Source organism: Theropithecus gelada, chromosome 9, assembly GCF_003255815.1.
Source record: "Theropithecus gelada isolate Dixy chromosome 9, Tgel_1.0, whole genome shotgun sequence".
Lineage (NCBI taxonomy): Eukaryota > Metazoa > Chordata > Mammalia > Primates > Cercopithecidae > Theropithecus > Theropithecus gelada.
In genome coordinates this window covers 87,503,703-87,517,430 of record NC_037677.1, presented here as the reverse complement: position 1 = coordinate 87,517,430, position 13,728 = coordinate 87,503,703, and the positions used below count along the sequence as shown (strand labels likewise).

General features: G+C 39.7%; 1 pseudogene; it reads right to left on the bottom strand.

The window, feature by feature from the left end:
* Nucleotides 1-2,204: 2,204 nt before the first annotated feature.
* Nucleotides 2,205-4,228, bottom strand: LOC112631061 (annotated as a pseudogene).
* Nucleotides 4,229-13,728: the final 9,500 nt, after the last annotated feature.

Below are 13,728 nucleotides of genomic sequence, written 5' to 3'. Positions count from 1 at the left end.
TCATATGCAGAGTTGACACTATTGGCTCTTCCTCAGTAAGATATACATCTCAAGTAGTTTTTGCAGTGTGATGGATTGACCTGGCCTGATAGATAATATGATGGAGTGACTATACCATGGACAGAATCATCACTATCTCCTGCCAATCTTCCACAATTGTAAGTTTTCTTATTTGTTCACTACAAATGTCAATATAGATTAAAAATCATTTACACTTTTTTATTAGCCTGGGAATTTTTGACCACCTTCCATGAGCCAGGTATTATGCGATGCCCTTTACATATAACCTTTCATCTCTCTATTATTCTATCTTATAGTAGAGGGAGCAAGGTTTCAGAGACACTAAGTAGATTGTCTGAGGCCAAACCTCTCTTAAATAGCAGTTAGGATGTGAATAAAAGTCTGTCAAAATTCAAATTTTTGTTATTTCTACTACACCATCATTCCTTGGTCACATTCCCAGTTGGATGGAAGGAGTTCGCTATGTAGACTATCATCCCCAAACTGCCTTTATTATGGAAGCATATCAAAGACTTGTACAAAAATCTAAATAAATAACGAAGACTGCATTCTCCTTTTTGTTTTTTTTTTTGAAGTTATTATTTAATGACACAGGAAAATAACATGTTATGAAACAAGCTGGTTACAAGTAGTAGGTAGATGACTTCATTTTTGATAAAAAATTAAAAAGCATGAACTTGCATATAAAAATTAGATTAGGTACAAAATGCCAATCGTATTTACTTCTGCTCAGTAATTAAATATTCCTCCCTTTGTTTTTGTCCTTTAAAAAACATTACTTCTGGAATTGAAAAACAAAAGGGAAACATGATCCTGGAGAAAGTTACTAAACATGAGGAATTAGGAATCCAAGAAGCCAAACCAGGAGCCCAGCAGTCAAGGTTGGAAGCCCAGAACACGTCTCACCAGTGTGATAATGGCCAAGCCCAGAAGTGGAAGATTGTTCTTTTCTTTTCCTACTGGAATATTCTTTACCAAACAGTTTCCTCTACATTAGATATTAGCACACTTACATTTAATGGGATTCTATGATTAACTGGCACAACAGCAAAGTGATGCCAGAAACTTTCGTTTTGAATTGCTACAAAATCTATTATTTTGTAGTTATATATTATACAAAACACACTAGAAATCAAGTGCTCCTACAACAAAAAACCCATCTAACTTTGCTGTTTCTTTCTGACTTTGTTCATTTTCAATCTTCACAACAAATGTGTTTTTTTGTTTCGGGGACTGGAAGAGGTAATTTTTCTCAGAAAGAAGCAAACATTAATATGTGCTAGGCACTGTCTGATGGCTTGACTCTAAGACAAGGCAGCTGCCCGTGTACTGTACAGAGCAAAAAGGCTTACCAAAATCCAAACCACCTTGAGTTAAAGAAATCTGAATGAGGAGCATCACCATTCTTTGTATGTGTGTTTTAAAAGTCTTTGCTGTGTTACCAAATAAAGAAATGCATGTATTATACCTCTATTGATGTAAACGAGGCTCAAACATCTCAATTCCACCCTCTTCCTACCCCACACCCATCAGATGTTATGACTGCTAGTGACACTTTATTCAAATTACAACCTGTAGTTTTTGCTCTAAAAAACAAAACACCTGAGAAAGGCTCATTGCTTTAAAATCAAGAATCTATAAAAGCAATGCCACCCTAATCCTAAGGTGCTTCTTAGGTATTTTCCAAAGCTCTTTGCTCTTTCATACTACAGCATTTTCAGGAGGAGTCATTAGGTACTCTCAATGTCCAAGAAATAACTAAAAACAAAAAATAACCTGAGACTCTTTTCTGCATTACCACCAGCCTCCCAGTACACCAGGTCACCTTTTACAGCAGTGAGCAAAGCAACCCATGCCACGGAAATCTTCACAAACCAAGAAGGAAAGGTACAAAAAGAATTATGGTAAAACAATAACATACATTTGTGTGTATAAGGGAGAGAGATTTAAAATTAAAATATTATATCATCACAAGAAACAGCAGACATTCCTTGCTCTGTCCTTGGGCAACCAAGAAAATTAAAGCCTGTTTTATGTCCCAAAAATAAAAGAGACTTGATAGAAGTAACAGTGCTCAGTGCTTGCAACCCAAGTCAATTTATACTCTTGTCAGACCAGTCCAAATTCCAAATGCTACAAAAATCCTGTTAGATCAAGGGGTAAAAATTCATTTTAGTACAAAGTTACTCAAGATAAAGAAAGGCACGTCTTAGGTGAGAGAACTGCCTGCTGCAGATGACTTTTTGCTAATGTGTTTAAAGATTATGGACTTCTCAACTTTCTTAGTTTTCTGGTAGCCAAATCCTCCTTGCTTTTTCTGCTTGCCTTCATTGCTGTTCATGTTCAGACCAGCAAAGGGAGGCACCTTGAAACCAAATGACAGAGCAACTTGAGGCAAATTTAAGTTATTGACATTAAAGATCTGTTTCAGAGAGTAGGAATCATAGGCTCATATGTATGACTTACATGCTTCCTCGGCTGACTTATGAAGGAAGTAGTTCTTTTCAATCAGTTTCTCAAGTTGAGACTGAGTATCCTAAATTTTAGACCAGGAAAAGTCAAATTCACTTAATGGAACCTTGGATTGTTTCAAGTAATGAAGGAAACCCAATTCTTCTGGGTGCAAAATGAACAAGGCATGGCCTCCCCATTTAGGTCTCTGGCTGTTCTCCCCACATGATGAATATATTTCAGGGTCATCTGGAGGGTCATACTGAAGAATCCAGTTGACTTCAGGAATGTCCAGTCCTCTTGCTGCCACATCCGTACACAATAGTGTTCCCAAATCTGCGTTGCGGACCTAGAAGAATGTGGTTGTACACTTATTTTGCTTTTGCTTTCCATGAATGGCCAAGACAGCAAATCAATGTAGTTCAGCAACTCGTAGTGGTATTTCACGAACATACACGATGAAAAGAAGACCATGAGCTTCTTCTTTTGGTTCTTCTTAAAGAATGTAAAGAGCAGAAGAATCTCTTTTCAGAGGGACAAACAACATATCCCTGCTCAAGACCATCCACTGTCACATTAGCTTATTAGCTTTATCATCATCAACATCAACATACAGTGGCTCCTTTCTCAGAGAAATCCTTGCCTGGTCCTCAACTTTTTGAGTTTAGGTGACAGAACAGAGCATAGTCTGTCTGCATGTTGGCAAAAGTTTAATAATTTGCTTTAATTTATCTTCAAATCCAACATCCAAGATACAATCAGCTTCATCAATAGCCAGACACTCCGGGTTTTTATACATAAACCCCGGGGTATACTGCATATGGTCCAGCAGACGGCCTGGTGTGACCACAAAGATGTAGATCCCATTAGCAAGTTTCTATGCTTCAGCAGATCTGTTACTGCCACCTATTATCAACCCATAGGTGTGCACATGGTGCTCCTTAAGAACACCAAAAATTTGCATGGCTAGCTGTCTAGTAGGTGACAGAATAAGGACCCCTGTTCCATCCTTGGGCATGAACTTTAACTTAACAATGAGTTCAACCGCAGAGATGAAAAAAGCCAGGGCTTTACCACTGCCTGTTTTTACAGCTGCTAGAAGATCCCTGCCTTCCAGAAGTAGTCTGATACTTTTATGTTGAATTTCAGCCATGTTTGTAAAGCCCATTTCTTTTGTTGCCTTCAGAGTGTTTTCATTGACAAGGTTACATAGAGAAGCAAATGAAGTATCCTCAAAAGCTCCTGTCAGTCCCAGGCGCAGGCTGGGCACCTCACTGTCATCTTCATCATTATCTAGCTTCTCCACATTATTTTCTGTTTCTTTAGGAGTCTTGGCACTTTCTTCTTCAGATTCCCCTTTGTTTTCAGTTTTTGCTTTTTTTGTATCAGGCCCAGCATCATTCACCAGTTTTCTCTTTTTCTTCTTCTTTTTCTTTTTTGATTCTGAATTGGGAGACTGCATTTCTGCATCTCCATTGGTTAATATGGTGGATTTCTGGGGAGATTTTTTAACTTTTACATTTTCCACTATTTCTTGAGAAACGTCTGCATTTTGAGTTTCTGATAAGGCCACATTTATAGAATGTTTTGATTTTTTAACCTTTCTATCTCCCGTTGTTTCTTCAGACACATCTCCATTTTGAGTTTCTGATAGGGTCAGATTTGAGGCCCCCTACAATTTTAGATTTTGCTGCCACAGTTTGAGGTTCCGCTTCTCCATCTTCTTGCTCAGGAGTTTCATCATCTGGTGAGACATGCTGTCCAAGAAGTGCCTAGACTGCCGAGCCACACAGTACAGCTCTGCATTCCCATTCTTTACATATTTATTTTGCTCCTCAAAGAACTCCATGAACCCAAGGTGTTGGTTGATGGAAGCCTCTGGTCATCCCAACTGAATCTCCATTCCATCTGGGAGCAAGGGCCCCCAGAAAGCATTAAGTAGAAAGTTGCTTCTCCAAGACTCAAATACCAAGCAGCTGTTTTCTTCCAGAGTTGAGGAAGATTTTCCGAATGTTTCTTTAAAATTGCTCTGAAAATCTGAATCCAATGGAATAAACTAGATAGGGCTGTTGATTGTTAAGAACATCTATCACCGACTTTAAACCTTTTCTCCTTCTAAAAATTCTTTTTGATATTGTAAAAACAATATATGCTTATTGCAAAACATTAAAACAATACAGAGGTGCATAGATATAAAAGTGAACGTTCTCGGTAGCTTCTTTCACTCACTCCCATTTTAGGAGGTAACTGTTAGGAGGTAACATTACCACTTTAGGAAGTAACTAGATTTGTATATCACAAGATCTTTTGTGAGCTTTTATATCCCACCTCTATACACACCTGCATATGCATGCACACATGTACACAGTTACATGCCTTTTCTTTTATACAAAAAATGAGAGCATACTCTAAATTTCATTATGCAGCTTGCAACTTAATACACCACACATAGATTTGTATGTCCATCAGTCATAATTCCGTCGGTTTATCACTCATAATGGGAGTAACACTGTTGTCCCCTTTCTTACCTTGTAAGTTTGCCGTGAGGATTAATCATATGTTCAAAGGTACGCAAGGACAGTGGTACTAAAAAATGGCACAGAAGGCTTTGAGATGGCCATTGATGTATTATTTTACAGAGACATAATACAGATTATGTGATGGGCTTCAAGAGTAAGGATGAAGAAGTAATTTCTTGTTTTCCCCCTCTGAATGGGACACTTCGTGATCTGCATATTATAAAAAACATGAAAGTGAGGTCAGACTTGGCAGGGAAATTGCTGGCTACAAGCTTTTAGGACAATTAAAAAACAGCAGGATCATTCTGGCACAAGCTTCAACCAGTTGGCAGAAAAATGCCTCTTCTGCTCCTACGGTGACTGGCAATTCTAAGTAAATGGCTAAAATTGCCTTTCATGTCTGCCGGCAACTTCTTTCCTAAAGTCTTTGAGTCTTGTTGAATTTGCTTTGATAATGAGTATCTTCTCTATTAGGGTAAATTTGACATGCATAAGGATTATTTCAACTCTGACAGGACAGAAATTCACTTGTTTCCAGAATTAGGAATACTTGAAAATTTGCTCAAGTCTAAAAATGAATTTTTCCCTAAAAGTTTTCTTCTTTAAGACTCTGTTGCCATATACAAAGACTGTATTTTATATTATTAGTGACATACTAATAGGCCTTTTGAAATATTAAAAATAGCTCCCAAACCCCTGTGATTTTCTTTGGTGAAGTCCAAGGACTTGGAACCCCAGTTAGGGCATTATTAACTTAAAATATTCCTACTCACTTAAATTATAAGCTGTCAATAAATATCACTTCTCTTTTAACTTCAATTCAGTTTGCCCTGAGACTACATTACTGACCATACGCCTTCCACCCCTGATATCTAGCCAAGGCAGCATCCATAATTGCCGTTGGCTTGCCTCTGAGAGCCCAGTGTTGGACAGCCTGTATAGTAGAATGGTTGAAAGCAGTCTTTGGAGCTCCAAGGGCTCTGCACATTTGCTTGAGTTCCCATAACATGGTGGAGATGGTAGCACCTACCTCAGAAAGTTGTTAAATTAATTAATCAGCCCATATAATAAAGCACTTAGAATACTGCCTGGCCCATAAAGTGTCATTATTACTGTATCTTTTGTATTTAAAGTCATTCTCTTTAACTGTTGTTATTGGGATGAGGTCTGTAGCTTTTTATGCTTCTGGGAGAGGAAAACCTCTTCATCTTGTTCCCTGCGTCATAACAGAAACAAAGAGGAAGAAGATGATATAAGTTCAGTAAATCTTCCCTTCATATTTGGTCAGATAAGAGCAGGGGCTTGGAGCCAGGCTGCCTGGCTTGACCACTTAACACTAGCAAGTTTCTTAACCTCTCCAGCCTCAGTGACTTTATCTGTATAAAGGGGATAACAATTGCCCCTGATCACAGGGCTGTTGGGAAAACCAAGACAGTGTGAGTAACAGACTTACACATAGTGAGTGCACAATATAGATAGCAAGTAAGTTAATTCTGAGGCAACAGATTCAAGTCTACTACTACTGAGCCCCGACTATGTGTCTATTCTATATAGGGACTGCATTTAACAATATTCCCACAAGGAACACACATTATCTTCACTTAACTGATAAGAAGACTAAAGCTTTGAAAGGTTAAATGGCATGCAGCAGTTCTCCTGTTAGAAGGCGATAGAGCTGAAATGTGACGCCAGGTCTTCTGATTCACAGGCTAGTGTTCTTTCTTCTAAACCCCTGGATATCTCTGTGAGCCACGCATATCTGATTACCCCAAGGATTCTCAGGGTCAGCAGTAAATAGGGTAGAAAGACCATCAGTCCCTGCCTTCTGCTTACTGCCAGAAACCTTTCCAATTATTTTTGTATGACCAACACATATGTAAATGCCCAACATGCTTTAAACAGTTAAACAATAAAACATAATTTTCCCATAATCCTACTCTTGGATTCTTTTCTCTCAAAGTTTCATAGACTTTCTTAGAATGTCTAAATGACCCTCAGAATGTTTTTCACCAGAAAGGTTTTGTTGTTTTTTCCCCCACTGATTCCAAAACAGTGAGTTGATTCCTCTTCTTCCTGGAAGTCTTTCTAGGTCATTACAAATAGCATTTTTCTTTATAGTTCTCAAGTGACCTTTAGTGCAAACATTTCTTTCTTCTTCCTGGGGTGGGTTCTGACATCATTCTCCAGGAACACAAAGGCCTCCACAAGGTTGATTTATCCTGCTGAGACTCTGGAAAGGGTCTCTTCTCCTCTGACCACATCTTAATTCACAATTGAGGGAAAAATATTTAGCAATGAGTCTCTTTCCGTATTTTCTTTGAGCTTGGTTTTTAAAAGTCAGTTATTCTAACATCTGCTTGGAACATTTTATTGTCCCCAGTCAGAAGTATGGTTTTGTATTTTTTAGCCAATTATTTCTTATCTTTGGTTACTTTTGCTCTTTTTTAATTCAAATCAGCCAGCATCTGTTCCCAGGATTCAGTGCCAAGGTGCCACCCAGTTTAGGAAAGCTAATCTTTGATCTTTTTCTTTTGCCTCTTCTTGGTACCACACACTAGTTTTCATCCCCAATTCCCCCACATTCTCATAACTCCCTTTGCAAATTCACTTGAGATTTTAAAAAGAAAAGAAAACTTTAAAAGGAGAGCTAAGATGATTGTTCAGATAAAATGCTGAATCCAGACAGCCAAAAGCTGTGTGGTTTTCTCTGAGTTTGCTCTGTTCTGCCTGGATGTTGTGTGGCTTAATGGGGAGAGAAGCTGCCAGCTTGGAACAGAGCAGAAGGATTTTCAGCATCAGCTCCTCCCATGTCGTGGGTCTCTGGTAAGTTTCCCAGTCTTTTGTTACCCAGGTAGCTTTTTCATGTCATGGGCATAATGGTAGAAACCACCTCCATAGGCCAAATGGAAGGCACAACATTAATGTCAGGAGAGAGGCCCAGGTGGCTGCTTCCTTACTAAGACCAGTCTCTGATATTTGCAGTTACTTTTCTTTCACTTCTTGGTGCAAACAGGTTTTCTTTTAAACATAGCTAACAATGATTTTGCAGTTTCACACTGACATAAAATTTTTGTCCAGCTTTTGAAGGAAATCTATTTATGCATGATGAGTCTTCTGAATTCTAAATCACTGTTATAGACATTTTTAAAGAGAGAGTTGTATAACACATGTAAAATGGAGTAACGAAACAGTTTTTAAAAGTGCTTAGGCCAGGCATGGTGGCTCATGCCTATAATCCCAGCACTTTGAGAGGCTAAGGTGGGCGGATCACCTGAGGTCAGGAGTTCAAGACCAGCCTGGCCAACATGGGAAAACCTCATCTCTACTAAAAACTACAAAAATTAGCCAGGCGTAGTGGCAGGCGCCTGTAATCCCAGCTGCTTGGTAGGCTGAGGCAGGAGAATCACTTGAACCTGGGAGGCAGAGGTTCCAGTGAGCTGAGATCGTGCCACTGTACTCCAGCCTGGGCAAGACAGTGGGATTTCATCTCAAAAACAAAAACCAAAAAACACCAAAAAAAAAAATGCTTTAAAGGTACTTTTTAGTCACTTAGTCATCCAATCAACAAACATTTATTTAGTGCCTTACTCTGTCAGATGCTACATTAGATCCCAGCAATATAGTAGCAAGGAAAAAGACACACAGTCCCTGTCTTCCTGGGGCTTAGAGCCCAGGTGTCTTCTGCCACCACGGTAGGAGTTTGAATATGAGTTGTGGCTTTTCTAAGTCAAATGTAAAGCTTGACACTTGTCTTGAAACCACGTGAAAAGCCACGGGACAATGGAAGAGAAAAAGATGTAAAAAAAAAAAAAAAAGAAAGACTCGGGAAGGGGAACATCACACACCGGGGCCTATCACGGGGAGAGGGGAGGGGGGAGGGATTGCATTGGGAGTTATACCTGATGTAAATGACGAGTTGATGGGTGCAGCACGCCAACATGGCACAAGTATACATATGTAACAAACCTGCACGTTATCCGCATGTACCCTAGAACTTAAAGTATAATAACAAATAAATAAATAAATAAATAAATAAATAAATAAATAAATAAATAAAGATTCTGTGATTCCCAGGAGGATTTTATCTCCTGAGCACTTTCCTAAGCAGGTGGACTTTTTTATCCAGGGCCATGAGCCTGAATACAATAATTCCTTCTATGGTGTGGAGATCAGTGACCAGCCAAAAATAAGGGCTAACAAACTACTTCCAGTAGTCAAATCCAGTCTACCACCTGTGTTTGCATGGCCTATGAGCTAAGAATAGTTTTTACATTTTACATACTTGAAAGAAATCAAAAGAATAATAATATTTTGTGAAACAGGAAAATGATATAAAATTCATATTTCAGTTTCCATAAATAAAATTTAATGGGAACATAGCCTGGCCCATTCATTTAAGTATTGTGTTATAAGGGCAGAGTTGAAGAGTTGCGACAGAGACTGTATAGTTGGCAAAGCCTAAAATATTCATTTAAAGAAAATGTTTTTTGACCTCTGGTGTAGAAAACTTTCTGGTGCTGTCACTTCACACTTGGCCGTAGCCATCTCCTTAATTGTTAAGAGACACAGCAACCCCAAACAGCCATCTTCCTTTGTATTGCATGAAATACAGGGTAAGCCATAGGAACAACAGAGAATGGGACGTTGATAAGCAGGTTTGAATTTTCTTAAGCCACAAACTTGAGTGTGCAAACTAGATAATATTATTTTGTATAATGTAACTTAATTTACTTAACATTATAACATGCAACGTTAATCATTTCTAGAAAACCTCTGTGTTTTCTCAGTCTTTTCATGTTAAAAATTCAGTTAATTCTGGATTTTCTCTATTGTCTTCATCTCCTTTAGATGACACCTGTGTGGGGTAGCCTACGTCGCATTCCGGCAAAGCCTGCCTCTCCTGAGCAGTATCCCGCCTCTAGTTACTAGCACTCCAGCAATGTTCATTACCTCACCTGGTCTTGCGGCTTTCTCTTATAATGTGCTTTTGTCACTTCTGCCGGATACCTGGGTTTATCAGTGCTCTGCTACTCTTGAACTCTTCTCGAGTATGTGGAAACTTTGCACTGCTCTTCCACGTTTTCTCTGGGGTTGCTAGAGATGAGTAGTATCTGGCCTTCTCTGACCCTTCCCACCCACCCCCAACAACCCAGGATTCTGGGGTAGGAATCAGGTCTGTCTGACAATGTTCTTGCATTTAATACTGCCATCCTGCCTCTTCCCATAGCCAGCTTCTTGAGTGGAAAACGCCCCCAAGCCTGCTACTGCTCCCCCTGAAGTGGTGTCTCTTGAGTTGGAAAAACAGGATGTCTTCTCTTTCAGGGCCGTGATCTGAGGCAGGCTGGGAGGAGGGAGGAGGAGGCATCTGGTTGATAGCCCTTTACAAAAGGAACATACTTGTGCTTCCCAGCTCTGTGCATGCTCCAGCCAGCTCAAGTCCGACCTGTTGGCTCTGCTTGATTCAGCAACTTCAGACTCTGGTTAGGCCAGATGGAAAATCAGTCCTGGAAAAACGAAAATGTGAAAAACTGTGGCAGAGAAGGTCATTCACTCCCTCATAAATCTAAACACACTAAGCCCATTGAAGGACTTGCCAGGAAAATGTGATTTTCAGTTTTCTCTTTGGGTTCAATTTATCTTTACTGCTAAGTAGTCAAGTTGAATTAGATCCAGAACCAGATACAATTCTACCCTTTTTCTTAGAAGGGAGAGACCCCCACCTTCTTGTCAGTGAACTAGCTACCCCATCCTAAAGACTGGTATTTCCTAAGTTAGAAATTCTAGCAGATCTTCTTTTAGGTTTCTGAACTGGGTGCACCCTAGGTTTCCTTTTCTCAGATGAATGAGTAATTGCATCTTTTCTGCAATGCCTCACTAAAGATGAGAAACAGTTACTCAGGATTGCATTTCACTTCATTGGGTTTTGCTTTTTGCAGATGGCAATTTTTTTCTGCATCTTATGATCTCCCTTGACCTGAAGCATAGCCCCATCTATCATCCTGCCCATTCAAGTTTGTAGTTTTGAAAGATGCATAATAGAATGGAATACAAGAAAGAGCACACCTGTCCAGGCAACTTGACCAAATGAACCCTCGTGTCAATGAAGGCATTAGAATAGGCCCTGGAATACCTTTACTTCCATGATATTACCACAATTGCATGTGAATATAAAACACGCAAAGCATTCCCCAGGCTGTTATTGGCAAGAATCATAGTTCCCATCCTATGAAGATAGAAGCAGAATAGAAGAGAGTAGTCCAGGTGTATTTCCTACCTGAATGGCAAAGTGGAAATTGATGTATAATTTTCCATATGGAAACAACTTGTTTCCCCACATTCACTGCTTCAATAAGGACAGATGCCCGAAGGCAGATTCCTTCAGTATGGAGTGAGAGGCTGTTCTTCAGCTGCCTGTGGCAGTCTTACTACATCATCACAGAGTCTTTGCTATGCCTCCCTTCAAGAGATGGAGCTTGATGTCTTTTGCCTGGAATGTGAGTGGGACTTAGTAACTCACTTTCTAATGTAGAGAATAAGGTAGAGGTGACAGCATGTCACTTACAAAGACTAGGACATAAAAGACACCTCTGGCTTCCTCCTTGCTCTCTTTGGGATCTCTTACTCTAGAAGAAGCTGGTTGTCATGTCATGAGAACATTCAAGCAGTCCTATGGAGAAGTCCACGTGGTAGGACCTGGGGCCTCTTGCCAACAGCCATGAGAGTGAGTCATGTTGGAAACAGCTCCTTCAGCCCCAGTCAAGCCTTCAGATGACATAGTTCTAGACAATATCTTAACTGAAACTGCATGAGAGACCCTGAGGCAGAGCCACCGAGTTAAACTATTCACAAATTCCTGACCCACAGAAAGCTCTGAGATAATAAATGTTTGTTGTTTTAAATCTACAAAGCCAGAAATTATAGAGGAATTTGCTGTGCAGCAATAGATAATGGAGTCCCCCTTGGAGAATATTTCGTTGGTGGTGAAAATTTCATTCTATGAGTTATTTATGATGTATACATTTATGTTGAATGGTCATTTAAAAAAAACTAGTCTGCTTTCACAAGGAATAGGACTGATAAAATAAATATTCTTATTAGTTTATAATCTGAGCTGCTACAACTTGATCAAACATGTTCCTAGACAATTTAGTGGATACACTTAAATGTTCCCTCTATGGATTACTTGAGTAAATAAAGAGAAAGTGGGGTCCAGACTTATCAACCCACTTCATTGTAACAACAGAGTTAAAAGGATATTGTGGGGGTTTTAAAATATGCATGAAAATTCTTTGACACCCTTCGCATTGAGAGGTGGGAGTCTGTACCCTCTCCCTGGGAATCTGAGCCAACGATAGTGACTTGATTGTAATGAGTAGACGACTCTGTAGACAGCCCCAGCTGAAGTGTCAGTCAAGAGCCAGTATCAACAACCAGGCACAGGAGTGAATACACCTTCCAATGAGTTTTGTCCCAGTCATCAAGTAAGTTACTCCCCACTGTCAAGTTACCCCCAAGTTGTGACCCCATATATCATGGAGCAGAGACAAAGTATCCCCGCTGTATTCTGTCCAAATTCTTGACCCACACAATCCATGAACCTAATAAAACGGTTGTTTTATGCCATTACATTTTGGGGTAGTTTGTTACGTGGAATACCAACCTGAAGAGATGTATGGAAACAACTTTTCTTCATCTTTCAGAGTAGTTGAAAACAATACAATTTGGAGACAAGAGCTAATTAGCAATTGAGTTAAGCTATGACCATTGAAAAGACTTAACTTGAGGGCAAAATGTAAGTTCAGTAGAAAGGTGGCAACATGAGAGCCCAAGCAGAGAGACATCCGTATGGTTTTTGCTCTGTTGTTGTTTTCTTTTGCAAATTGCATATCTCTGAGGAGAACATTAAAGAGCTCGTTAGGCAGTATAAATAGAGCTAGACACAGCATAAATTTTACCTTTGAGTTTTCCCCCCACTTAAAAAACATTTGCAATTACAAAAAAATTCAAACAGAGAAATACAGAAAGTAATGAGACATCTAAGTTTTCTCCCCTACCACCCAGAATTCACCCAAAGTTAACATTTTGGGACATTTTGTAGATTTTATTTATTTATTTATTTTTGAGACAGGGTCTCACTCTGTTGCCCAGGCTGAAGTGCAATGATGTTATCTCAGCTCACTGTAACCTCTGCCTCCTGGATTCAAATGATCCTCCTGCCTCAGCCTCCCAAGTAGCTGGGATTACAAGCATGTGCCACCCCACCTGGCTAATTTTTGTATTTTTAGTAGAGACGGGCTTTCACCACGTTGGCCAGGCTGGTCTCGAACTCCTGTGATTCACCCGCCTCATGTGATTCACCCGCCTCATGTGGCCTCAAGTGATTCACCTGCCTCATGCTGGGATTCCAGGCGTGAGCCACTGCCTATTCTTAAGTAAGAAATAAGCTGCCAGATACATTTGGAGTTTCCTGCTTCTATCCAATTCCAATTTATTCCATTCCCAGAGGTAGCCACTATCCTGAAGTTAATGTTTCTCCTTTGCTTTCTCCTTTTTATTACTTTAAGCATAAATAATTCTGAGGCTGGGCGCAGTGGCTCATGCCTATAATCCCAACACTTTGGGAGGCTGAGGCAGGTGGATTACTTGAGCCCAGGAATTTGAGACCAGCCTGGGCAACATGGCAAAAGCCTGTCTCTACAAAAAATACAAAAAAAAATTTAGCTGAGAGTGGTGGCAT